This window comes from Mustela putorius, unplaced genomic scaffold (assembly GCF_011764305.1).
Source record: "Mustela putorius furo isolate JIRA1106 unplaced genomic scaffold, ASM1176430v1.1 tig00003988_pilon_pilon_pilon, whole genome shotgun sequence".
Classification (NCBI taxonomy): domain Eukaryota; kingdom Metazoa; phylum Chordata; class Mammalia; order Carnivora; family Mustelidae; genus Mustela; species Mustela putorius.
The window spans coordinates 15,187,604-15,215,481 of NW_025422127.1; the positions used below are offsets into that span (position 1 = coordinate 15,187,604).

At 39.9% G+C, this 27,878-nt stretch overlaps 1 protein-coding gene, 1 non-coding gene and 1 pseudogene across 16 annotated transcripts in view; 1 reads left to right on the top strand and 2 right to left on the bottom strand.

The window, feature by feature from the left end:
• Positions 1-345: 345 nt before the first annotated feature.
• LOC101690824 lies at positions 346-16,262 on the bottom strand (annotated as a pseudogene).
• LOC123389674 lies at positions 12,713-12,815 on the bottom strand. The gene has a single exon (XR_006604305.1). It is a non-coding gene; the product is annotated as a U6 spliceosomal RNA (small nuclear RNA).
• ERC1 (ELKS/RAB6-interacting/CAST family member 1) overlaps positions 14,660-27,878 on the top strand; it is a 558,286-nt gene continuing 545,067 nt past the window's right edge. For 5 of the 15 annotated variants that reach the window (XM_045071547.1, XM_045071554.1, XM_045071555.1 and 2 more), the window contains exon 1: positions 14,661-14,938. The gene's annotated coding sequence lies outside the window, so the exon portion shown is untranslated. Of the gene's footprint in view, positions 14,939-27,878 lie in introns of all 15 variants that reach the window. The other 10 variants (XM_045071550.1, XM_045071549.1, XM_045071551.1 and 7 more) reach the window with 3 other exon arrangements.

Sequence of the window (27,878 nt, forward strand, 5' to 3'; positions counted from 1 at the left end):
GAATGGGAGAGACAATAGTGGATCTGCCTTATTACTGATTTTAAAGAGAATGGTTTTAATGTTTTTCCATGAATGGTAAGGCTTGCTATAAGCATTTTTATTAATTTTTGTATTATTATTATTCTTTACTATAATCATTTTTAAGACCAGTAGGCTTTTTTTCTAAGTGGAGCCCAACATGGGGCTTGAACTCACGACCCTGAGATTACAATCTGACCCTCAAAAATAGCTCTCTAGTAGATTAAATTTCTCCTCCATAATTGCTTTGCTAAAAGGTTTTTTTGCTTTTGTTTTTATTTTTGACTGGCCATGGTTTGATATTGTTCAGTGAAATGACACTTGGCCTCAGAAATCTGCCACTTCCTGCAATTCCAGCCCTCAGATGTGGTCCCCTCTGAGCAGGTGAATTCCTCTGCTGAAACTTGCATACTATAAGGAGACAGTGTCACCAACAGCCAGGGAAGTCAAAGGTCCTAATCTATCCAGGGACAAGGTGAACAAGCAGGCTCCAGTATATTGGTTCCAAAATGTGACTCTGCAATCATGTCATGTAATAAAGTAGCAATTATAGGCATTGAGGCCAGTGCTCTTGGTAGAAAGATGCAGGATGCAAGAGTCTGGAAATGCCCTTATATTCTCATTTTCTGTTCCATGTCTGCCTTATGTTCCATAATGTGGCTTCACAGCCTTCCCCTCCAAAGCCGTTGCTGCAGGACACATATTTGTGTCTGTCCTTGCTGACCTTGCAGAAGTCTGAATATTGCTGCTTTGTAGGAAATGCATGAGGCACCTGCAGCCCCCGACTGTCCATAATCTGATGGTTTTATCTTCAGAAGTCTAAGTGTATGTTGTTCTTGGGGGACCTAGCGCAGCTAAGTGCCTGGGTTCCTAGAGACGGAGGCTCTCTGTACACGAGTCCCAACATCCCACAGAAGCAGGGTGCTGTCCCAAGAGCCAGGACACAGCTGTGACATGTCTGGACTCATAGCCAATGCAGTGACCACCAGGGTGTGGCTAGGAACTGTGGCCTTGGTTGTGAAGGACCATGTACGTCCCACATCATGACCATTCTTTCACGACAGGTGCTGAAGAACTGACTTGATTTGCAAATACAGGCTACCTTAGTGATTTCTTGTTCCTGTTCTCTGAACCTTTCACCACATTTCCAGTTTTCAAGTTAGAGGCCATGACTGGCTTATCTTTTCCTCTGGAGACACCCAGGTCTGAGTTCAGAGCAACAACAGAGACAGTGTTCATGGGGGCTGGGCTCTACTGCTGACAAGCTTTAGTTCGAGTTCTCTCTTCTGCAATTCTGCTGGCCTCTATTTTTTTTTAACTGAGAAGTGCTGTGTTTGAGTTTGCTTTGCAGTTTCCCCATCAGTGCACAGAATCTACATAAAACCTTCTGAGAAAGAGCTCATTTCAGAGGGCACCTGAACAGCAGCACCCTTGTGGCTGCTGGAAGTTGTGTCCCCCCCAGACCAATAGGATTTTCTTGGGGTGTCTGCCTGGCTTATTTGGTAGAGCATGTGACTTTTGCTCTCAGGATTCTGAGTTTGGGTGTAGAGGTTACTTTAAAATAACAAAAAAATATATATATATTTTAAAGATTTTACCTATTTATTTCTTTCGAAATAGCGAGAGAAGGAACACAAGCAGAGGAAGTGGGAGAGGGAGAAGCAGGCTTCCCGCTGAGCAGAGAGCCTGATGTGGGGCTCAATCCCAGGACCCTGGGATTGTGACCTGAGCTGAAGGCAGGCACCCAACAACTGAGCCACCCAGGTGCCTCAAATTAACAAAATCTTTTTTTTTTTTTTAATGGGATTTTCTTGGTGAGCTGCTGTTTCAATGACTTGTACTGTTTATCCTCTGGAAAACAGTTCGGGCAGCCACTTGCTAATCTCTGTGATTCCAGCCGGCTGGCAGGTCACGGAGCTGAGGCTGGTGGGGCACAGAGTGGAGGGCGTCCACAGCTCCCACACTCCACAGCCTCTGGTGCCTCTGCCCTTAGCGGTGACATGCATCGCTAGGACAGGAGGTGTTTTGCTAGAATTTGTATCATAAAATGAGTATTGGATTATCAAATTTTTTTATACATGTTTTTTCTTTAATACCTTAATTTGGCAAAGTACAATAATTTTGTAGTATTAAATTACATTTGTATATCCAGCATAAACCCAACCTAATTATTACACACTATCTTTTAAATATATTATTGTGTTGGCTTGCCACTTACTATTTTTTGTACCTTTCATGAGAATTGTTCTATAACTTAATCTTCTTAAACTGTCCTTGTCTGGTTTTGGTATTCATATTTTATTATTAACTTCAGTAAATGAGTTGGACTGGGGCATTTTCTAACTCTATTTTTCTATGAGTTATCTGGAAGAGTTGGAAATAAGTTTAAAATTATCTGTTCCTTACATATTTTGTAGAACAGATTTGTAAAAACTTCTGAACTGTTTTTTTTAAGTGAGAGAGTTTTTTACTACCAAATTTCTTTTTTATAGAAATATTCAGGCTTACTATTTCTTCTTCAATCAGTTTTGTAAAGTTATAAACTATGTGTATTTATTTTTTTTTTTTCAAAAGATTTTATTCATTTATTTGTGGTGCCTGGGTGGCTCAGTGGGTTAAGCCTCTGCCTTCGGCTCAGGTCATGATCCCAGGGTCCTGGGATGGAGCCCCGCATCAGGCTCTTTGCTCATTGGGGAGCCTGCTTGCCCCTCTGTCTCTGCCTGCCTTCTGCCTACTTAGGATTGTTAGGGTCCGTGATCAAAGGAACAAGACAGACACAAAGAGAAAGTCAAGCAAAGCTTTTTTTCGTGCCAAGCATCGAAAATCAAATCGACCAGTCAGGGTTGTCTTACAAAGAGGTGATGACGAGACACCAACCCCAAGGACTCCCCTACCCAGCGGGACCGCTCCATGCTCCCCGCTCCCCAGCGAAGCTCATGACACCCCCGAGGATGCGGCCCCACTCCCAACCTCACAGACTAACTTTTATAGAGGTGGGGGGAGGAGTTGAGCCCCGCCCACACAGAGGTGGCCAATGAGATTGCAATACACAGGGAAAACTGCACAGTCATGCTAGGTCGGCAATACGGGTGACCAATCAAATTTCAATTTACCATAGTAAATATATGTGCACCCCACTGATTGGATGTTCCCATCTGGACTGGCCTGCCCCTATATCAGGGGGCCTGCAAGCAAGTTCCTCTGGGAAGGGCAGGGTCAAACCAAGGCCACAAGGAAATGGCTCCCTCTGGCCAACCAGGCCCTTATAGTGATCTCTCCCTCTCTCTCTGTCAATTAAATAAAATCTTTTAAAAAGAAAGAGAGAGAGACACAGTGAGAGAGGGAACACAAGCAGGGGGAGTGGGAGAGGGAGGAACACGCTTCCCACTGAGCTGGGAGCCTGATGTGGGGCTTGATCCCAGGACCCTGGGATCATGACCTGAGCTGAAGGCAGATGCTTAGCCCACTGAGCCACCCAGGTGCTCCCAGCCATGTGTATTTAGATATCTCCCCTTGTTCATTAATTTCTTTGATCACTACATTCCTGTCTTTCAGAACTTTTTTCTAGGATTTTTTTTTTCCTGAAGTGTCACTTATGTCCTTTGGTGAAGATCAATTGGTAATAAACCTTGTGCTTTTGTTTATGTGAATGTCTTTATTATGTCCTTGGTCTTATAAAATAGCGTTACTATGTACGTAATTTCAAGATGACTTATTTTCTCTGAGTACTTGAGGATATTATTCTGTCTTCTGCCTTCCCTTTTGTGTTAACAAGTCTGCTGTCAATCTAATTATGGTGCCTTTGTAAATAAGCTGAGTTTTTTTTTTTTTTTAACTGATGTTAAGGGTTGAATTGTGTCACTCAAAAAGTTACGTTAAAGCCCTAAGCCCCAGTACCTAAGAATGTGACCTTAGTTTGAAACAGGGCAACTGCAGATACAATTAGTTAAGATAAGGTCATTTTGGAGAAGGGTACCCCATTAATCCTATATGACTGGTGTCCTTTTAGGAGAGGAAAAGAGACACAGGGACACAGTTATATGAAGATATAACAGATGATAATGGAGTCAGAGATTGAAGTTTTGCAGTTGTGAGCCAAGGAATGACAAGGATTGCTAGCAAATCATCAGAAACAAGGTAGAGGCAAGAAAGGATTTTCCCCTACCAGTTCAGGGGAAGCATGACCTTGATGACCTTGATGACCTTGATGGCTTTTGGACTTCTAGACTTCAGAATTGTGATACAACAAATTTCTGTTATATTAAGCCACCCAGTTTGTGGCACCATTATAGCAGCCCTTAGGAAAATAATGCAACTGATTTTAAGGTATGTTGTTAAAAAAAAAGAAAGAAAGAAAAAAAGGTATTATCTTTCATGTTGTCAGCTTCACTGGAATTTTCTAGGTTGGATTTCTTTTTACTTAGTCTTCTGAGTGACTTTTGATGTGTAGATTTATGTTTTTTATCAGTATGAAAAAATATCACTCATTATATGGATATAAGCTCATCTCCATTCTCTCCATTCTCCTTCTGGGACTCTTAAGTAGATTTAAATCAAGAAACTGCCTTTTCTATCCTCATGTGCCTAACCTGTCATATTTTCATCTCCTTGTGCCTCTGTGCTGCTTTCTAGATAGAGATATGAGGCATCTCATTGTTGACTGCTAGCCATTTTCTCTTTGTTTTAGTAATAGAACTTAATTTCAATGGGTCCATGACCATCCACAATAAAAGCTGTATTTCCAGTTTGCCCTTGAGCAAAGAATGACCATGTAGTGAGCTTTTGCCATGGGATATAAGCAGAGGTGGTGTACACAATTTTTAGGAGATTTTCTTTCTGGCTACTTGTACATCATTGGAGAAATATCTATTCACATTTTGTACCCATTTCTTTAATGGGGTTATCTTTTTATTGTTGCATTTTAAGAGTTATTTGTATATTCTAGATATAATACTAGATATACGGTTTGCAAAATTTTTTCCCATTCTATATACTGTCTTTCCACTTTCCTGACAGTGTCTTAGTGAGTCTCCTAGGGCTGCCATAACAAAATACCACAGACTGAATATGACCGCATTTAACCTTTATTGCCTTTTATTTTATTTTAAAGATTTTATTTATTTATTTGACAGAGAGAGAAATCACAAGTAGGCAGAGCAGCAGGCAAGAGAGGAGAAAGCAGGCTTCCTGCTGAGCAGTGAGCCTAAGGCGGGGCTTGATCCCAGGACCCTGGAATCATGACCTGAGTTGAAGGCAGACGCCTAGTGACTGAGCCACCCAGGACCTCAACATTCTCATTTTAAAAGAGAGAAAGAAGAAAGAGGGTGTGGATCCAAAGGAAGTCCAAAACTTAGCAAAGCAAATTCCGTTAGATTTGAAGGCTCTAGTATAATCTTTTCTGGCTTAATACTTTGTCCTCTGGGGCTATGGAGGTGGCAGCATCATCTTCTTGGTCCTGGGCAGTAGCTTTGTTCCTGAAGGACTGGTTGGTAGCAGCCTGACCGACTTAAACTGAGGATACAGCTTGGTCCTCCACCCCTAGACATATATCCTCAGGGCTCATGGTAGGAGTGACAGCTCTGCTGATCTCTGAAAAGCTTTTGGTGCTATTCCTCCCTTTTCTTGAAGGATAATGGGGACTGGCAGAGCTCTATTTTTTTTCATCCTGTAGAATCCCAGAAGTCCAACAGGATTCCTTTATTTTGTTGACTCTGTCCCCATTACTAAAAGTTGGCAGTGTTTCTGTTGGTATAATCTCCTCTCTATTCCTGCATACTTCTGAGATGGCTGACTGAATCCATGAGTCACACTGTTGGGAGGAAGAATTTTCTCTACCTTCAAGGTCCTTCTTGCTGGACTAAGAATCAAATTGATACAAGACAGATTAACAGAAAATCAAATTTAATAGCATATATACAGGGAATCTACACAGACATGGAAATTCCAAAGACAGTCAGGCAACATGATGCTTACATGAGTTAAAGAGAATGCAAAGGGGAGAAAGACCATTAGCAGGAAGGTGAAAGATGTTTAGAAAAACAAGGTTGCCTTATTATGTAGACAAGTTTCTTAGGTAAAGAGGAATCTCTATTAATAGCTCTCTTCCTGATATAAGGAGAGAGTTGAGGGGGAGATAAAAAGCTTTTTCTGAATCGGCTGGGTTTTAACTGGTTTTAGTTCAAAATAACGTTTACACCAAAGTGACCCATCTTGGGGCAGCCTACCCTTGGATCCTATAGCATCCCTGATCTCTTTATTAAATGATTTTCCAGTCACACCTTTGATGTGCTTTGTAGAATATACCTTTTCTTCTTTTGTAATATGGCTATTCATTGAGTACTGCCCTCAATCCCAACATGTGGAAGGGACGTGGGTTACCCCACATTACCAAGGAGTTCTCTAGACACCAGCTGTGTATCTTATAATCCAACTCAATTCTGACAGTATCTATGCAGAGATGGTATCAGATCCCACAGGTTAAGGGGTCAGCCCCATAGGAGTGCTGTCACACCACACTCTTTTCTGCTCCTTCATATGCCAGAAGCAAGTCTGTGTTATTACCTGTGTCCCTGGCCAACTGGCTACAAATCGGAAGTTCCAATGTTCCCCTCCAACTCAGGATGCCATATACAAGTTCAAATTATTACCTGTACTTCTGACCGGTTGGCGATAAACCAGAGATTCCCATGATCCCCTCCTTAGGGAATCAGAGATTCCCATGACCTCCTCCTTAAACTTCCCAGAGTGGCTCACAGAACTTAGAGACACATCCTTCTCAGTGGTTCTTCCTTTCTTACTGTTTTATTATAAAAGGATAGAACTCAGGAACAACCAGATGGGTGCGAGGCATTGGGCAAGGTATGGTAAAAGGATGAGAGCTCCCACCACGCCCTTGCATCACTTAACCCTCACCTCTGTGTGTTCACTACCCCAGAAGTTCTCCAAATCCCATCCTTTTGGATTTTTGATGGAGGCTTGATTACATAGGCAAGATTGATTAAATCACTGGCCATTGGTAATTGATTCAAACTCCATCCCCTCTCCCTTCCCAAGAGTTGGGGGTGGGGATGGGACTGAAAGTTCCAAACCTCTATTCCTGTTTGGTTCCCCTGGCAACCGGCCCCTATCCTTAGGGGCTTTCCAAAAGTCACTTTACTAACATAAGCCCAGTTGTGGAAAGGAGCTTGTTACAAGACATCTGTTTCACTTATGTCACCAAATATCATGACAAAAGATGTTCCCATTGCTTTTATTGCTCAGGAAATTCCAAGGGTTTTGGGAGCCCTGAGCCAGGAATAGTAGATATATTTGAGAAATATGTTTGGTTATCTGAGTGACCAAATATAAGTCATAATATCACAGATAGGCTAAGAATTTTCCAAATCTTTAATTCTAGTTCCTTTTTGCCTAATTCCTTCAATTTATCTCTCTTCTCCTGCATTTTACTATAAGCAGTAAGAAGAAATCAGGCTGTACTTCAGCACTTTGCTTATAAATATTCAACTTTATTACTTTTAAATTCTACTTTCCAGGGATGCCTGGGTGGCTCAGTCAACTAAGCATCTGCTTTTGACTCAGGACATGATCCCAGGGTCCTGGGATCGAGTCCCCATCAGGCTTCTTACTCAGAGGGGAGCCTGCATTTCCCTTTCCCTCTGCACCCCGGTTGTGCTCGCGCGCTCTCTCTCTCTCTCAAATAAATAAAATCTTTAAAAAAATTCTACTTTCCATAAAATATGAGAACATAATTTGGCCAATTTCTTTGCCATTTGATAAGGGTCACCTTTCCACCAGTTTTCAGCAACATGCTCATTTCTGTTCGAGAGCTCACCAGAATCACCTTTGATATCCATTTTTGTACCAACAGTCTCTCTTCAAGGCATGCTAGGCTTTTTCTAACATGCACTTCAAGACTCTTGTAGCCTTTAATCATAATCCAATTCCAAAGCTACTTCTACATTTTTTAAGGTATTTGTTGCAGGTAACATCTCACTTCTCAGTATCAAAATCTGTATTAGTTTGGGAGGGATACATTAACAAAATATCATGGGTTAAACAACAAAAATTTATTTCTCACAGTTCTGAAGGCTGGGTATCTAAGATCAAGGTGTCTGCAGGTTTGACCAGTTTGCAAATGGCCATCTTTAGGTTGTGTCTTCATGTGACCTTTTCTCTGTGCATATTCCCCAAGTGTCTCTTCCTTTTCCTACAAGGACACCAGTCCCATTGGGTTAGGGTTCCACTCTTACAACCTCATTTACACTTAATTACCTTTTTGAAGGCCTCTCTCCAAGTATGTTGAAGGTTTGGGAAAGGGTGAGGAACTTTGAAGAGACACAATTTAGTCCCAACTAGTATACTTGAAGTATAAGAGATAATTTTTTTTTATTGTGGTAAAATATATACAACATAAAAGTTACCATTTTAACCATTTTTAAATGTACAGTTGTATGGTATTAAGGGCATGCATATTGATACACAATCATGACCATGATCATCTCCAGAACTTCAGCTTCCCAAACTGAAGTTTGGGAAGTACTAAACACTAACTCTGTATTCTCCCTTCTTCAACCCCCTTTTACTTTCTGACTCTATGAATTTGACTACTCTAGTTATCTCATATAGATGGAATCGTACAATATACAGTCCTTCTGTGACTGGGTTATTTCACTTGGCATCATGTCTCCAAGACTTATTCATGTTGTAACATGTGTCAGGATTTCCTTCCTTTTTAAGGCTAAATAATACAAAAGTTTTCCATTTTGGTGAAGTCCAGTTTCGCTACTTTTTTTTCTTTTGTCATTTGTATGTTTGGTTTCATAGCTAAAAAGCTATAATTGAAGGTCACACAGATTTATACCTGTTTTTTCTCTAAGAGTATTATATTTTTAACTAATTATATTTAGGTCTATGGTCCATTTTAAATTAATTTTTGTAAATGTGATATAAGGGTCCAGTTTCATTCTTTTGCATTTGGATATACAATTGTTACAGCATCCTTTGTTAAAAAGATTATTCTTGGGGGGTGTGGATGGCTCAGTCAGTTAAGTGGCTGCCTTCAGCTTGGGTTATGACCTCCAGGTCCTGGGATCAAGCCCCAAATGGGCTCCCAGCTCAGTGGGGATTCTGCTTCTCTCTCTGTCTCTGCCCCTCCCCCTGCTTATGCTTTCTCTCTCAAATGAATAAATAAAATCTTAAAAAAAAGACTATTCTTTTCGCATTGAATTACCTTGACATTCTTGTTGAAAATTAATTGTCCATAAATGTATGGTTTATTTCTGAACATTTAAGTCCATTTCAGTGATAGATATGTTCATTACTTTTCCAGTTCTACACTATCTAGATCACTGTAGCTTTGTAGTCAGTTCTGAAATCAAGAAGAATGGGTTTTCCTTTTTTTCTTTTTAAGGATTATTTTGGCTATCCTGTGTCCCTTACACTTCCATGTGAGGGACACAACTTGTCAATTTTTGGGGGAAAAACAAAAGGTAGCTGAGATTTTAATAGGATTGCATAGAATCTGCAGAAAAATAGGGGCAAAATATTGCCATTATAACACTATTAAGTCTTCTGCTACCATTTCTTGACGAACTACCTAGATCGATGACAACTTAGCTTACTTATAAACCTTGTATCTTGTGTCTTCCTACCCTTTCAGTATAGACTAACAATTACTTGCTCCTCCATTAGTTACTTTTCCTACTTTGAACAATACGTTTTAATAACTAGAAAAGTTCTGCCAATAATAAACATAATCTCTTCAATGCTTTAGCTTTATTTCTACCTTTTTGCCTCTGTATGTTCCATGTCTTAAACTATCTACTGTATATTTTCCTGTATATTGCCCATGGTATAAATTTACAAACTATGCTTTAATGATAGCAAGATTATTTATAATTTATTAATATGTTGGTCTAAAAGTTGAACACCAGAAAACAGCATTTTCTAAGCCTTCTATCACAATAATTAGTTATTCAGTTGAATTCTTTGTTTTTCGGATTTCTCTTCGAGAGCTCCTCTCTTTCCATGCCAGTCTAGTCTGGAGTTCTTGGGACCTCCCCGAATTAGATCCAGTAATCCTTAAATATGATATTGTCAAATGACCTATTTTCTATCTCATTTTGCTTAAGGATGTCTTCAAGGAACTCTATTTAAAAAGGGTTTTTGATATAAGTGACTCTTAATCTCACAAAACAAACTGAGGGTTGCTGGGGGGAGAGGGATTGGGAGGAGGGGGGTGGGGTTATGGACATTGGGAAGGGTATGTGCTATGGTGAATGCTGTGAAGTGTGTAAACCTGGCGATTCACAGACCTGTACCCCTGGGGATAAAAATATATCATGTTTATAAAAAATTTAAAAAAAAAATTGGAAAAAAAAATAAAAAGGGTTTTTGAGGGGCACCTGTGTGGCTCAGTCTGTTAAGTTTCTTCCTTTGGTTCAGATCATGATCTTAGGGTCCTGGGATTGAATCCCCACCAAAGAGTCCCACTTAGCCAGGAGTCTGCTTTTCCCTCTCCCTCTTCTGCTCCCCCTGTTTGTGCTCCCTCTCTCTGTTCCTCTCTTTGTGAAATAAATAAATAAAATCATAAAAAAAAAAGTTTAACTTTATGAATCCCTGCAGACCCAAAAATGTCTTCATCCTGCTCTTTACTTAATGATAATTTAGCTAGGAGTGGAATTTTAAAAAAATTGATATTTTTTCCCTTAGGTTGTGAGGTTCAAGAAGTATTTCCCTAAGAAACTTGAAACTCTTTGTTATCTTTTTATATTTAGAGTTGCTGGTAAGAGTTCTAATGTCAGCTTGTTTTTGGGTCACTTATTCCCCCCCCCCCCTTTGGAAATTAAAGATCTCTATTTTTGCAGTTCTAACATTTTTACAAGGTTGTTTTTTCTTTGTTTTTGCTCTGCGTGAGTAGACACTTTAAGCTCTGTGAAATTTTCTTCCATTATTTTTGAGTAATTTTCCATTCTTTATTTACTTTGTTTTCTCTTTCTCTTGTAATATTAGTCCTATTGGATTGATTCTTTCTCATATATTTTCTCTTGCAATTTCCATTTCTTTGCATTTTTTTAAAAGTTTATTTACTGGGCGCCTGGGTGGCTCAGTGGTTAAGCCGCTGCCTTTGGCTCAGGTCATGATCTCAGGGTCCTGGGATCGAGTCCCACATCGGGCTCTCTGCTCAGCAGGGAGCCTGCTTCCTCCTCTCTCTCTCTCTCTGCCTGCCTCTCTGCCTACTTGTGATTTCTCTCTGTCAAATAAATAGATAAAATCTTAAAAAAAAAAAAGTTTATTTACTTATTAGATCAAGAGTCATGTGTTCTCCTAACTGAGGTAGATAGGTGCCCTCTATTTCTTCTATTTGTAAAAAATTCATTCACTTTCTCTTTTAACACGTCAAGTGAATTTATAATTTTGGCAATTTCTTTCTTTCTTTTTTTTTTTTTTTTAAAGAGTTTATTTATTTGTTTGAGAGAGTGCGCTCACAAGCTGGGGAGGGGGAGAGGCAGAGGGAGAAGCTGACTTGCTGCTGAGCAGGGAGCCTTTATTCCAGGATCCTGGGATTTTTGACCTGAGCCAAAGACAGGTGCTTAACCAACTAAGCCACCCAGGCACCCCTAATTTTGGCAATTTCTTATTTATGATTTCAAGACTTACTTTTTATTCTTTGATTGTTATATACTAAGTATACTATGTATGTTATTCTTGTTTCATAAGTATAATAAAAAGTCCATGAACATACTAATTATTATATTTTAAGTTCTCTGAAGTTTCTCTACTTCCTCTATGGCCACATTTTCTGTTTATCTTTCTCCCCTCCCCCTAAATTGGAGACTTCTTCTAAGTAGCTATTAATCTAATCCTTGGTTGTCTGTTCATGTTTAAGATGAAGTAACTGGAATGCTGATTAGGAATCTTGTGAACTTGGGAGGGTCTTGCCAACTTGCACAACTTCATTCAAGGGTGAGTGGGTAGAAAACCAGCTATTGTGCCAGTGAAGACTAGTTTCATTCTTAGTCATTATATACTCAAACAGCAGCCCAAATCCTCCCGAGATTATGAGAACGCTTGATTTTTAGCCTGGGATAATTGCCTACATACTGTATCGGAGATAAGGAAGGGTTCTTCAGTTCTGTATCAAGGTCTTTATTTCATCTTCCTGTTGGCCTCAGTACCCCCTGCACCTACTCCACATTATGGTTTCTTTCATTTTGTTTAGTCAGACTGCACTCACTTGGGGTGTAAATTAAAAAATATATATATGTGTTTTGGTGGTCTTCCCATTTTCTATTATGAATGGGTTTTGTATCATTTTAAAAATTCCTTTATTAGCATTTTAATGGGTCTCAGGAAGAAGAGGTAATGCATGCCTGTACTTAGCTAGCTTTTTTAAAATTTATTTTTAATTTATTTTTATTACTATTATTTTAAAAGATTTTATTTATTTGAGAGGGAATGAGAGAGAGAGAGAGAGAGTGAGTGAGAGAGCACGCAAGAGCGGGGGAAGAAGCAGAGTCCCCTCTGAGCAGAGACCCCAATATGGGGCTTGATCCTAGGACCCTGGGATCATGACCTGAGCTGAAGGCAGATGCTTAACTGACTGAGCCACCCAGGTGCCCCCTAGTTTTCTTTCTTTCTTTTTCTTTTTTTTTGTAATTGAAGTATAGTTGACAACCAATGTTACATTAGTTTGAAAATTATGGAATGCTTCATTAATTTGTGTGTCATCTTTGCATAGGATCTACACTGATCTTCTATCATTCCAATTTTAGTGTATGTGCTACCCAAGGGTGCACTCAGCTGGCCTTAACAAAAAAATATAAAGCGTAAGTTAAAACAAAACAAAACAAAACGTCTGGGGCAGAGTAGGAAATAAGAAAAAACGACCAGCAGAAGGGCAGAAAAACCAAAAAATAACCCCCCCAACACAAAAAAACAAACCACCACAATTCTCAGTCTGTGATATTGATAGCACCCTGTGTATGTATAATCTAGTGCTTAACATAGTAACTCTGCAGATCCACATTATTTTAGCAACATAGCAGATCTCAGACATCGAGTTCACACTGCATTTTACAGTTAAGAAAAGTAGAACCCAGAAATAAAGTGATTTTGCCAAGGTCATTCAAGTAGAGCATGGCAGAATGGAAACTAGGATACAACTCCCACTTTGTTTTTTAAACCTCCCACACTGCTGGGGAGTAACAGGATGAGCAGATCAGCAGTTAGATGAGAAAAATCTTGAAAAACAGTCGAAGAAAGATGGCTTTTTTGGGGGGGGGGTAAAAAGCCAGATGTCTAAAAACATGAAGTATTTTAGGATGCTTCTTTGGCAGCTCTACAATCTTCTTTGGCAGCACAGTCCAACAATTGGTAGGCATATGTTGAATGTACTGAAGGGGGCGACGGTACAGCAGGACGGGGAACTTTAATAATCCAAGTGCGTGGTGATCTGGAAGGGAGCAGAGTCTGGGCAGGATGTCACTGTAGAATTTGGTGAATGAATGAATATGACTACTGAGGACAGACGGGAAAATGTTAGTGGGATTATGAAGGAGTGTAAATTGGTTAATTGTGGTGGAGAATAAGGAGGGGTAAAATATGAGTCAACCCCTTCTAAGGGCATTTTAAATTACCTGATACAACCTAAAAGACTGGGGCGAATATATATCACATCACTCCTACTTTCTTGATTAGGGATAGTTTACCTCCATTCGTAAATTAATGGATGTAGCTGCCCTCTTTGCATGACTCCAACAAAAGAAAAGCTGACTGCAATTCAGTACAAGAAAACTGGGTTTCCTGAAAGAAGGTACCATTTGCTTAGTAGACGCGCCTAGCTGCTGTGAAGACCAACTAAGACAACGTAGCTCCGCATTTGGCACATCGCAGGAGCTGAATGTGCATCTTAAATTCCGCCCACGCTCTGCTCTCCCGCCGGGCTCCCACACAAAAACCACGTACACTGGCGTGGGTCTTCTGCGACGCCGAAGTTCTTTCCCTAAGGTCGAGTGCACAGCCACGCGACCACATTCGCAAAAACTAAGGGTGGGGGAAAAATCCAATTTCCCTCGGACAAAGGGTTTCCCTCACGGCCTCGTGAGCGCAGCCCAGAGTATACCACACTGCTAGACCTTCTCCCCTACAGCAGTGGCGATCCTGGGGCCTGTGCAACGGGCCAAGGAGGGGGTGGGGCGACTCTAAGGTTTGGGAAAGCGACGATTCCGCTCTTCGGGCCTGGCCGGTCCACTTCCTACGGCAAGCAGAAGGAGACAAACGCCGGCTTGCCTCGCTGCCACCTACCGCTTCTTCCCGGAGCGGGCTCCGGCTTTCCCTTCCCGTGGCCGCAGGGGCCGCGCGTGCGGGGTGTGGACGCCCCGCGCCCGTTGCTCTGCTTGGGCGCGCAATCGCCGCCGGAACCTGGAGTCACCCGACTCCCAGCCCGTGACCCGCCTTCCTCCTGAAGGCGCCGGAGGACTGTGGGCTGCCAACTCGCACTCCCTGGAGGGTGCGGGAAGGGTAGGTGGCCCGCTCGGGAGGAGGCGGAGCTCGCGGTGTCTCGCGGCCCGGGGCGGGGCTAGGTGTCTCGCGCAGGGGGCGGGGCGCAGTGACGTCAGTGGGCGCTGGGGCCGTACTGTGGCTGTGGTGGCGGCGGCGGCGGCAGCAGCGGTAGTGGCGGCGGCGGCGGTGGCGGCGTCCGGGCGGCAGCAGCAGCAATAGCGGCAGCCCTGAGGAGGGTGAGACGGCCGCCGTGGCGGCAGCTCGGAAGTCGGGCGGGACGGAGAGCTTCCCGCCTGCCGCTGGCGCTGAGGCTTTTTTTTTTTTTTTTTTTTTTTTTTTGCCTTTTCTTAGCTTGCTTCTTCCTCACGGCCCTGGCTAGGGCTGGGCAGCGCGCCCCCGGGGAGGGGCGGAGCTGTAGGTGAGGCTTCAGGACCCCCTCCCCCTCCTCTCCCTACCGGAGGGGGGATGGGAAAGTCCGGGGAGGAGCGGACCCCACCCCACCCCACCCCACCCCACCCCACCCCAGCCCCCCGCGGGCTCCACCCCACCGAGCTCCAGGAATGGGCGGGAGCTGAGGCGGTAGATGTGGGGAGCCCGAGGTGGGAGATGGGAGATAGGGGTTCTGGGCGTTTGGAGAGCTGCGGAGGGTTTGAAGCTTGATGTTGCGGGCGAGGTAGTGGCGAGATGGAGAAACTGGGGAGCCATGAGGAGGTTGGGGTGCGGTCAGGGTAGACCTGTGTGTTTAGGCGACTGATGTAAAATGTGGAAAGAGGTGAGGATTTTTTTTCCTTCTGTGAAATGGTAAGCTAGGAGATGAAGGGTTGTATTTCAAAAGGAAGATGAGCTGTGGATGTTGCCTTTGAGATAGTTGGAGAAGCTATTGCACTAGGTCTCACATTTCTACTTTAGGGTTTGGTTATTAATATTTTCCCTCCTGGCGAGATGAGTCGGGAGGGAAGAGACTCCCTCTGCTTTTGGCGCAGGTGGGTACTTTGTGAGGATGGCTGGGTTTAAAGTTTTACACCCTTTAAGAAGAGTGAGATCTTGGATTAAGACAACTTCATTCTGGCAGCAGCAAAAGGGAATAGGTCCCATTACACCTAGTTCTTTAAAGGTGTTACCGTCCAGTCTTTTCTCTGTGCCTGAAAGATCTCTTTATATCACCTGACTTATAAGCTTTATCCTGTCCCCTTAAGAGAAGGCCTGAAAAATCAGATGGTTGCTTTGGAAGATACGTTTTTGAGTAATAGTTGCAGGTGGTTGTGGTTGACTGCTTTGGCTGGATGATTTGAACAGTTCTGTTGGAGCTAATTATATGAAAAACACTTAAAGTTTTAAAGCACAGCTGTCTTTTACAGCTCGTTTTTCAACAGACCTTGACATTTAAACATTTTGTGTTCAATTCAGTTATTGGGGATTATTTTTATTTCTCAGTTGCAGATGTTGTTATTAGACAGTTTAAAAATGGAAGTGGAATAATCCTTTTTTTTTTTTTTCCCGGGAGGTCCCTCAATTTCTGAGAACTATTCTTGGAGTCTAGTGCTTTTAAAATGCTCTTTAATAACATTTTGGGGACATGTATCTCAATTGATAGGTAGATACATGTTACTAAGAGTAAACAGTGTTCAGTGTTCTTCACATCAGTGTTTCACAACTTTATTCATTAAATCAGAATCTTTTCTCGATTCCTGCACCTTATTAGATTACAGTATTCACTGACCTTACCTATCAATTAGTGTCATTTAAGCTGTTTCTTGCTCAGAAAAACGGTCCTGTGATGGACATGTATTATGTAAAGGATGGAAGTAGGCATGACTCTCAATAATTTATTTGTGGAGGAAGAGAAGCCGTCATGAAATGGAATTTAAGCAGTGACTTTCCCAAGGCTTACTCAATTTATTTGGGAACAGAGCCAGAGAAGTGCTTTCCTGTAACCTAAGAGAGAAATATACAGATGTGAGTGTCAGTAGTTGCGGATCATTGCCTTTTTTAACATGCTTAATTAATGAGCAAACTACGATCTTCTAGAAATACTTCTGCTTCAGACTTTAGGCAACAGATGATACAATAGCTATTAAGTGAGAGTGTCCAGTATGTAATTCTAAAAGATTCAATTAAATGTATTCAAACAAATCAAATTAGAAGTTGGTAAATGAATACTTTTGATTTGGATTAGTTACTTAGAAGGAAAAATGAAAATTCACCTACCTAGTTTTGGCTTTTAAATTATACTTTAACTGGGTATGAATGAGGACAAATGTGAACTAAGATACCAGGTGAAATTTTTGCGTATATTGCTAAAATTACATTTGCATGGCTGACAGTGGGATGTGCTTCTTTGTGGGAATGAAGTCATGGGATTTGGGTGAAAGTATCAGGTAGAAGTGGCCTGTTTCTCTTTAGAATTTCTTGTGCCTAAAAAAAATACTACATTTTATTTTTCAAGAAATGTCGCTTGCTAGTCTTTACTGTGATGTTCTTGTTGAATTTAGTGAGCTCTCCCCTCCCCACCATTACTAAAGTCAGGTAAGTATGTCAGTTTGTTAATTCAACATTAGGTTCTTACAGCAACAACTCCTCTTCTGTTCTAGGTTTATGCTTTTAGAAGTAGTAGCAGATTGTTAAATGTGTGTTTTACACATATCCTATCAAAACTTCAATGGAAGACCAGGGAATTAAGTATTTATATATACTATTATATATAAATAGTATATTTATATTTATATATATATTATATTTATAATATATTATATTCATAATAAAAAAATCAGTACATTCTTTATCAATTTTCAGACAAATGTAATGAAGTAAACAGCATATAGGTTATATAGAATATAATTTATTTCTATAGCTCTTCAGTATCTGACCCTTGGGGGCACTGATTCATTCAATGGTTATTTTATTGAGTATTGTTCTAGGTACTTTTTTAGCCATTGGGGATACAGTAGTGAACAAAATTGACAGAAATCCCTGCCTTCATGGAACTACCTTCCAGATACCTTTTGGGGAGATGAGGAGAAAACTGGCAAAGGAAATTAATAAAAGGTCATTGGGTTAGGAAAAGCAGGAGAATGTGAGGTACTAGTAGTGACGGAGAGGAAGTTTTTAAGGAGAAGGCAATGATCGAGTGTGTCATTGTTTGAAGATGTGTCAGTGTTGGGTAAGGAAGAATTTTTCATGGTTCTAATGTCTAATAACAGAAGTATGAATAAATGCTATTTAGTGAGAGATGAAATAGATGTGTAGGACTTTGTCAGCTTTTTACTTCCCTGGGTTGATTTTTTAAAAACATATATTAAAGTTTTTATTCTTTTCAGAATAAAATAGGCAGTATAAGTATACTTATATAAGTATACTTATATTAAAGACAGATATGACTTTTTTGTTATTTTGTTTTTTTAATATACTAATAACTTACACTCATTTAAAAAAAAAGGTAATGCACATACCAAATCAGAAAGTATACAAGAGTTCTTAGGGAAAAGTAAGTTTCCTGCCCCATCACATTATTCCTGAAGGCAGTGCAGTCACTGTTTCCAAGTTCTTGTTTTTTCCTAACCAGTGAAATTTTGTGCAATAATATGGTTTAGCTATTTTAAAATTGCATAAATGTAATGTATTTTATCTTTTTTTTTTTTGGCAGGCTTAGTATTTGTTTTCATAATTTAAGTCTAGTTTCTGAAGGCCTTTTGTTTTTATTTATAACAGCTTTATTGAGAGATAATTCATACACCAGACAGTTCACTCATTTAAAGTGTATAATTCATTTTTTTTGGTGTAACTATCACCACAATCAATTTTAGAGCATTTTCTTCACCCTCAAGAGAAGCTGTTATTTTCTGACCTTTAGTTTATGTATTCTTTTATATATTATGTGGGAAAAAAATGTTTGTGAAATACTTGCTTACCAACTAAATGGCAGTTAAGCCATTTAGTGTGTACTTTTAATGTTCTCTGACTGAATTGGATTATAGGTTTGTGTAAAAGTCAACTTAGATAGCATTTTATTTGGTTGAATACATGCTTGTGAAATGACTTGATTACGTGTCTTTTCATTATTCCTTCATTTATCACATATTTATTGAGTACCTTTTGTGTTCTAAGTCCTGGGCTAGGCCAGATGGAATCCATGATGAATAATGCACAGTGTCCCTTATTCTTAAGGAGTTTTATTCTGGTGAGAGAAGAGGAGTAATTAATAGGGGTTTGTGGGCTCCTGTGCTTCAGTAGGGTTCTACATCAGCTCATAGGATGAATTCCTAAACAGCATTGTTAGAGAATCTGATATGAGATCTTAAGGATAATTAGGCTAAATGAACAGGGTGCAAGTAGAGGGAACAGGGTTTGTAAAGACCGAAGACCAGAAAGCTCTAGGGTGAATTGAGTGATTTGAAAATAGTTTGGTCTGCTGGAGTGTTGAGTGCTAGTGTGAGGTGTAGGTATCCTCCCTTCCTTATGTTAAATAGTGTATTGTCTTTTTATTTATTTTTTTTAAAGATTTCATTTATTTATTTGACAGAGACAGCAAGAGAGGGAATACAAACAGGAAGAGTGGGAGACGGAGAAGCAGGCTTCCCGCTGGGCAGGAAGCCCAGTGCGATGCGGGGCTCGATCCCATGACACTGGCATCAGGACCTGAGTCGAAGGCAGCTGCTCAACGACTGAGCCACCCAGGCGCCCCAGTAGGGTGTTGTCTTGAAAAGCAAAATCATGGAGCACCTGGGTGCCTCAGACCTTAAGCGTCTGCCTTTGGATCAGGTCATGATCCCAGAGTCCTGGGATCAAGCCCCGTGGCCCCCTCCTTGCTCAGCCTGCTTCTCCCTCTCCTACTCCTCCTGCTGGTGTTCCCTCTCTCCCTATCACTCTGTCAGATAAATAAGTAAAATCATAAAAAGAGAAAGGCAAAACCATTACATTGTTAATTTGCTTAAACTCTATGGATTGCTGTCACTTTGTAGCTGTATAACTTTGGGTGAATTACTTTACTGTTTAAAACTCAGTTAATTTTCTCATCCATAAAATGGGAAAAATAGTCCTTCTTCATGTGATTGTTGTGCAGAATAAATGAAATAATACTCATAAAGCTTTTTTTTCTTAAAAGTATTTATTTATTTATTTGACAGATCACAAGTAGGCAGAGAGGCAGGCAGAGAGAAACGGGGAAGCGGGCTCCCCACTGAGCAGAGAGCCCGATGCAGGGCTCAACCCCAGGACCCTGGGATCATGAGCTGAGCTGAAGACAGAGGCTCTCACCCACTGAGTCACCCAGACACCCCAATACTCATAAAGCTTTTAATAAAGTGTTTGGAATATACTAAGTACTCAGTAAAAATCAACACCCTGATGGTGATGATAGGGTATGGTGATGGTGGTAATTGAGGCCTGATTTGTGGAATTCTTTTAGGATATTGAGGAGCCCCAGGGCGTTCTCAGGACACTGGAAAATGATACCTATCTTTCTTTTTTTTTTTTTTTTTAAGATTTTATTTATTTATTTGACAGAGAGAGAGAGAGAGAGAGAGAGGGAGAGCAGGGAGAGTAGGAGTGGGAGAAGCAGGCTCACCGCCTAGCAGGGAGCCCGATGAGGGACTTGATCCCAGGATCCCGGGATCATGACCTGAGCCGAAGTTAGACGTGTAACGACTAGCCACCCAGGTGCCCCAATACCTGTCTTTTTAACACTTTTTCTGAGAGGAATGAAATGAATACTAAAAACTTTAGGCTGGCACTGTCCAATAGAACTTTCGGTGATGATAGAAACGTTTTATATCCCATTCAGTACAGAAGCTGCTGGTCCTGTGTGCTTACTGAACACTTCCAGATGTGGCTCGTGTAAGTGTTGAGAAATAATTAAAATTGTTAATTTTGTTAAGATTAATTTAAATAGCCACTGTAACTAGTGATTAGTGTATTGGGCAGCATGGCAGTATGTTTATAGATTGATGACTATGATACTAAACTCTGGCAGTGTTTTAGCATACATTATTTAAAAAGTAGTTTCAGGGGCGCCTGGGTGGCTCAGTGGGTTAAGCCTGTGCCTTCAGCTCAGGTCTTGATCCCAGGGTCCTGGGATTGAGCAGCGCATTGGGCTCTCTGCTCAGCAGGGAGCCTGCTTTCCTTCCTCTCTCTCTCTGCCTGCCTCTCTGCCTACATGTGATCTCTCTCTCTGACAAATAAATAAATAAAATCTTTAAAAAAAAAGTTTCAGAGAGTGTCTGGGGGCTCAGTTGGTTAAGCATCAACTCATGATTTCAGCTCAGGTCATGATCTTGGGGTCATAGGATAGAACCCTATGTTGGCCTCTGAACTCAACTCAGAGTCTGCTTCAGATCCCTCCACTCCTCTGTGCTCTTTCTCAAATAAACAAATCTTAAAGAAAAAGAAAAGGTAGTTTTAGAAGCCTTGTTAAAGGATATAGTGATCACTGGAATATAGCGTGGATTCATGAGGTCACTTCAGATAATAATTTCCATTTCCTAGAGTTGACATGGTTCCTAAGCTGATAAGGAAATGTAGTTGTAATTTATCTAGACTTTACCTCAATCTTTTCATGCTGTCTTTGTGGAAAATATGAGCTATTTTATGAGAACAAGGACTGTCCTATGTTCTCTACTGAACAAATAGTAGATACTTGTTAAATATTTGATGAATGAATGATTGTAAGACAATTAAGTGAATTCCCAACTGGCTGTGAATGGATATACCCAGAGAATAGAGTTGCTTACTGAGAATGATGGGTTTGAGGAACCGGTATTAGATGACTCATCCATGTGTGTATTGAGATAACCCAGGAGCGGTGATGTTAAAGACAGTGGCAGTGGGAAGTAGTTGCCAGCCATCTACCCACTGAGTGTGGAGGATGTCCAGGTCATTAGCTGAAAAGGCAGAGGTAGAAGACTGTGTTGCTGAAAAGCATGAGAATCAGAGAAACAAAGATTTTACATGGGAGTTCAGGATTTTACATGGTCTGGAGGTGGCATGGGAAGAAAGAAGGGTACTGGTCTCATTTCCCAACATTGAATGCGGAATGTGAGAGACTTAATAGCCTCCACTTTAAAGGGCTGCTTGGAAAGAGGGTCCTGGGAAAATCAGTTTTCAGTTAAGGCAGAGAGGCAGTAAAAACTTTCGGAAGAGTTTCTTCATAATGGAACACAGTTCCTTGAGAGTATTTTTCCACCTTCCTGGCTTCGAGTCAGTTAAATTAACTTATTTACGTATTTACGTATTTATTTATTTATTTATTTATTTTAGGTAGGCTCTACTACTGATTGAGCCAGCCAGGCACTCCTCATCACTTAAACTTTATTTATTTTTAAAACATATGTGTGTATGTAATCTCTGCACCCAACATGGGGCTTGAACTCATGACCTAGAGATTAAGACTTGCATGTTCTTCAAACTGAGCCAGCCAGGCACCCCATCATTTAAGCTTTAAAATATCTGTCTCTTCTTAACAAAAAACTCGTCTCCCATCTTCATACTTTCTCTAAGTTGCTGTCCGCTTTATAGCCACACTTTTTAGAAGACTTATCTACATTTGTTGTATTGTCTCCATTTCTTTGCCCGTGATTCTCTTCTTAACCTATTGTTTCTGTCTTCACAATTTCATTAAAACTTTCTTGCTCAGTTACTAATGTGTTTAAAGCCAATAGTTATTTTTTTGTCCTCTTATTTAACATTTTAGCTGTACTAGTTTTCTATTGCTATGCAACAAATTACCCTCCCAACTTAACTTAAAACAACAAACATTTGTTGTTTCACAGTATCTGTGGGTCAGGCATTTGGGTGTGGTATGTCTGATTCAGGGTCACTCATAAGGCTGCAATCAAATGTTGACTAGGATTGCAGTCATCCCAGAGCTCCACTGGGGGAGGGTCTGTTTCCAAGCCCAAGCATTTGGCTGTTGGCAGGCCTGAGGTCCTTGTTGGTTGTTTACTGAAGAAATCAATCTTGCCATTTGGGTCTCTGCAACATGGCACCTTGCTTCTAGATTGAGAACTCTGTGGAGGAGGAGCAGAGGTAGTAGCCAGTTTTTTGTAACCTATTCTTGGTAGTGCCAGTCTCTCACTTGCTCTATTCTTTTCTTTAGAATGGACTCTCCAAGGTCCGACACATGCAAGGAGGGGTTCCACAAGTGTGAATACTAAGAGGCAGAGATAATTCAGAGCCATTGTCAAGATTGCCTATCCCACCAGCATTTGATCCAGCTAATTTCTCCTTCTTTGTAATGCTCATTTCTTTTACTCTCTTTAGATCATGCTTCTGTGTTTTTTCCTGGTTTTTGGCTTTCTTTTCTGTCACCTTTGTTGAATCCTTCCTTAGCCATTCATTAAATGTGTGAATTTCTGTGAGTGATCTCATCTCCTATCTCATTTTTCAGCTACATGCTGAGTATTCATTTTTCTGACTTCAGCTTTTACCTCTTTGCTGACTGTAAGGACCATTGTTAGTCAGTATTTCCATTTGGATGCCGCTTAAACTCAGCACATCCAAAGCTGGTATTCTTGATTTCTCTTTATTCTTATACCTTCCATTTTATTGTTCCTATTGACTTTATAAAAGTCATTGGTGTTCAGTGATGGTGTAAATGTTTTTAATGAGGTAGTGCATCCCCTTTCAGATTCTAAGCATTGACTGAATGTTTGCTAGGTGGTTTTTAAGTTTCCTTCCCATTTTGAGTTACTGTGTTGGTAACTAGTGAAGATTTTTGATTAGGAGACACATGATCGGACTGTGCTTTGAAATGTAGCAACTCTTGAATTCATTAAAAAAAAATACTTATAAGGGCAGTTTTAGGTACACAGCAAAACTGAGTGGAGGGTACAGAGATTTCCCTACTCCCACCCCACATATGCAGAGCTTTCTCCATTATCATCTCCCACCAGAGTGATATATTTACTACAGTTGAGCCTTGATCAACACATCATTATCTCCGAAAGTCCATATGAACTCTCATTTTTAGTGGTTGACCAAGAAGGAAACTAAACTTGGTATTCCTTTTGGTTTTTTTTATTATGGTGGGCTATGCGATGAATAGACAGTGGTTTTCATCAGATAGTCCTTTATATGTATTATTTACATTTTCCCTTATTTTATTGTATCACTTTTTTTGTTTAAAAGACCTTTGTATGGAAATTAGGTAACTGGACAAAAATTGTCTGAACCTCAGTTAAACATTTCTGAAATTGTGAAAATATTTCAAGAAATAAGTTTGGACCTTAAACATAATTTTATTGTAGTAGTATAGTTTATTGTGAAGGAATTAATTTCTCCTTGAAGTCCTTCTTTAATGTAACACACATACAGGAAAACGTATAAAACAAATATATAGCTTAACTTATGAAACAAACACTTGTGTAACCATCATCTAGGTCAAACACTAGCACCTTGCCATGATTCCACAGACTTTGCCTCTTCCCAGTTACATAAAGATAATTGTTGTCTTGACTTTTATGGGAAACATTTTTTGCTTTTCTTTCTTACATAAACCTATATTTAGTTTTGTCTGTTTTTCCATTTTATATTTATGGGATCATATTGTATGTATTTTATGCTTGGTTGCTTTGACTCAGCATTTTGTGAGATTTAGGTTTGTTGTTTTTAGCTGTAGTTTGTTCATTTTCATTGCTAAATAGTCTTCCATTGTATAAATACACCACAATTTATCCATATATTAATGATGGATATTTAGGTTGTTTCCAATTTTGGGTCATTATGAATTATGCCACTGTGGCCATTCTTGTACAGGTTTTGCGGTGCATATGTTTCTGATGACTGTAAGAGCCTGGAGTGAAAGTTCTGAGTCATAGAGTATGTCTAAGTGGAGTTTTAGTAGATAATTGCCAAACAATATTCCTTTGTAGTCTGCAAACTTAACTGCCCCAAAACAATATTTGAGGGTTCCTTTTGTTCTATATCTTTGCCAGTATTTGGTATTGTCAGTGTTACTGATAGCAGCTATTCTGGTAGATTTATGGTGATATCGCATGGTTTAATTTGCATTTTATTGATAACTAGTGAAGTTGAATAACTTTGTCTTTTGGTCATTTGAATCGTTTTATGAAGTGCTTATTCAAAAAATACTTTGCCCAATTTCCTGTTTTGCTCAATTTTCTGTTTTTAAAAATTTTTTTTCTTTTTTTGTTGTTTTGTTCTTTTTTCTTTTTAAAAAGATTTTATTTATTTATTTGACAGACAGAAATCACAAGTAGGCAGAGAGGCAGGCAGAGAGAGAGGGGGAAGCAGGCTACCTGCTGAGCAGAGAGCCCAATGCGGGGCTCCATTCCAGGACCCTGAGATCATGACCTGAGCTGAAGGCAGAGGCTTTAACCCACTGAGCCACCCAGGCGCCCCATGTCTTTTTTGTTCTAATTAATTTATACGAGTTATATATTTTGGGTATGACCCCTTTGTTGGTTATTTGTGTTGCAAATACTCCACGCTGATCTGTTGCTTGGTATTTTGCCTCTCAGTGGTGTCTTTTGAAGAACAAGATTTTTTAAAAAAATATTTTATTATTTACTTGAGAGAGTGAGCAAGAGAGAGAGCACAGCTGGGGGGAGGGGCAGAGAGAGAGGGAGAAGCAGACTTTTCACCGAGCAGGGAGCCTGACATGGGGCTCAGTTCCAGGATCTCCGGATCATGACCCTAAGGTAGACACTTAATTGACTGAGCCACCGAGGCATCTCTTAAAGAACAAGATTCTTAATTTTAGTGTAGTCCAATTAACATTTTTCTTTATGGTTGGTGCTTTTTTTTGTCTGCATTCAGAATCATTCCCTACCCTAAGGTCATGAAGTTATTCTCGTTCACTGTTTTCTGGAAGTGTCATTGTTATATAGCACTATGGTCTGCCTGTAATTGATTTTTTTGGTGTATGCTCTGAGGTAGGAGTTGTGGTTTATTTTTCTCCTGTATGGTTAGCTGATTTTCTCAGCACCATTTGTTGACAATTGTTTCCTTTTCAAATTGCTTTGTCGGGGTGCCTGGGTTGCTCAGTCAGTTAAGCATCCAACTGTTGGACTATTGGTTTCGGCTTAGGTCATGGTCTCAGGGTCCTGGGATCAAGCTCTGTGCTCAGCGTGGAGTCTGCTTGGGATTCTTCCCTTCCTCCTGCCCCCTCCACCTCTCCTGCCAGCTTGTGTACTCTTGTTCTCTCTTGCGCTCTCTCTCAAAAAAATAAATAAAATTAAAACAAACGAAAGCGAAGAACTGCTCCGTAATAAATTAAGGCCCTCTATTCTGTTCCACTGGTTTCTATCTTGGTCCAGTGCCAGACTGTTTTAATTACTGTAGCTTTATAGTAAGTCTTAATACCTGGTAGAGTAAGTGCTCCCACTTTGTTCTATTTTTCAAGAATTCTTCTTCTTCTTTTTTTTTTTTTTCCAAGTAAGCTCTAGGCCAAATGAGGGTCTTGAACTCATGAACCTTGAGATCAGGAGTTGCATGCTCTACTGACTGAGCCAGCAAGGCACCTGAAGAATGTCTTCACATTGAATGTTAGTGACTCTCATGGTCAGTAATCAAGACAGTGTGGTATCAGCATAGGGATAGCCATATGCGACAGTGGAACAGAGTAGAGTCCAGAAATGAATCAACATATTTATGATTAATAAATTTTCAATAAAGGTACCAAGGTAATTCAGTGGAAGAAAGGATAGTCTTTTTAATGGAAAGTACTACAACAATTGAATATCAGCATGCCAAAAAAATGAAACTCAAACCTTACCTCATAGGAGAAGATCTTTGAGACTTGGGTTAGGAGATAATTTCTCAGATATAACACCAAAGGCATGACTCAGAAAAATATTGATAAATTGGCCTTTATCAAAATTTAAAAATTTTGCTTTTCAAAAGAACCCATTAAGAAAATAAAACAAACCATGAATGAGAGAAAATATTTGCAAATACTTTATCTGATAAAGGACTTGCATCCAGAATATCTAAAGATCTCATAACTAAGTAGTAAGACAAATAACTCTCCCCAAAATGGGCAAAAGATTTGAATAGACAGCTTCATCAGTGAAAATTGGCTGATGGTAAGCACTTGAAAGAGATACTGATTATCATTAGTCATTAGGGAAATGCAAATTAAAATTACAATGTGTAACTACTGCTACTAGAATGTGTTACTTTAGCCACTAGAATGGCTAAAATAAAAAAATTGAAATACCAAAAATGTATCAGGGATGTAGAGAAATTGGGATTTTTGTGTATTGTTGGTGGGAATGTTAAACGTCACAGGAATTTTGGAAAATAGTTTGGTAGGTTCTTAAGTTGAACACACATTTACACATACACACTCTGTATCTTCAACACACTATGTATCATTCAACTCTTAAGTATCTATCCAAGGGAAATGAAAACATATATCCCCACAAACACTTGTCTACATATATTCGTAACAGCCTTATTCTTGGTAGTAAAAACTGGAAGCAAGCCACATGTCCATCAGCTGGTCAGTTGATAAAATATGGTGTATTCATATAATGGAATACTACTGAGCAGTAAAAAGGAACAGACTACTAATTTAACAAAATAAACCTCAAAAGTGTTTAGCTGAGTGAAAAGACTGCCAGTTTATAATTTTACTTACATGAAATTTCTAGAAAAGCCTATATTGCTGAGGCTAGGCGTGCAAATGAAGACTTGGCTACAAGTGTGCATAAGGGAACTTACTGAGATGATAAAAATGTAAAACTGGAATGTGGTGATGGTTGCACAACTGCATGAATTTACTAAACTCCTCAAACTAGATACTTAAAATGGATGAGTGTTATGGTATGTAAGTTTTGGCTTAATGAAGCTGTTCTTTAAAAAAATGTTTTGGTTGGGGTGCCTGGGTGGCTTAGTTGTTAAGCGGCTTCCTTCAGCTTAGGTCATGATCTTGGGGTCCTGGGATCGAGCCCTGCATTGGGCTGTCTGCTCAGCGGGAAGCCTGCTTCTCCCTCTCCCTGTCCCCCTGCTTGTGTTCCCTCTCTTATTGTGACTCTCTCTGTCAAATAAATAAAATCTTAAAAAAAAAATGTTTTGGTTATTTTAGAGTAAGTTTGTCAAGTTAAAATTAAGTGTTGGTGAAAAAGAGAGAAAGAAAGGGAAAGAAATGTTAGTGTCCTGATTGAAGTTACATTGCATTTATAGATTAATTTGGGTAGAATTACTTCCTCATAATGTGGAGTGTTTGAATCGCTGAATATGGTATTTTCATTTATTTGTTTTTCACATCTCGGTAATGTTTTATAGTTTGTTGTGCATTATTCTTACACATCTTTTGTAGATTAATCTTAGGTGTCTGATGGCATTATAAATGGGATTATATTTATTTTTAAAAGTTTTATTTATTTGAGAGAGAGAGTATG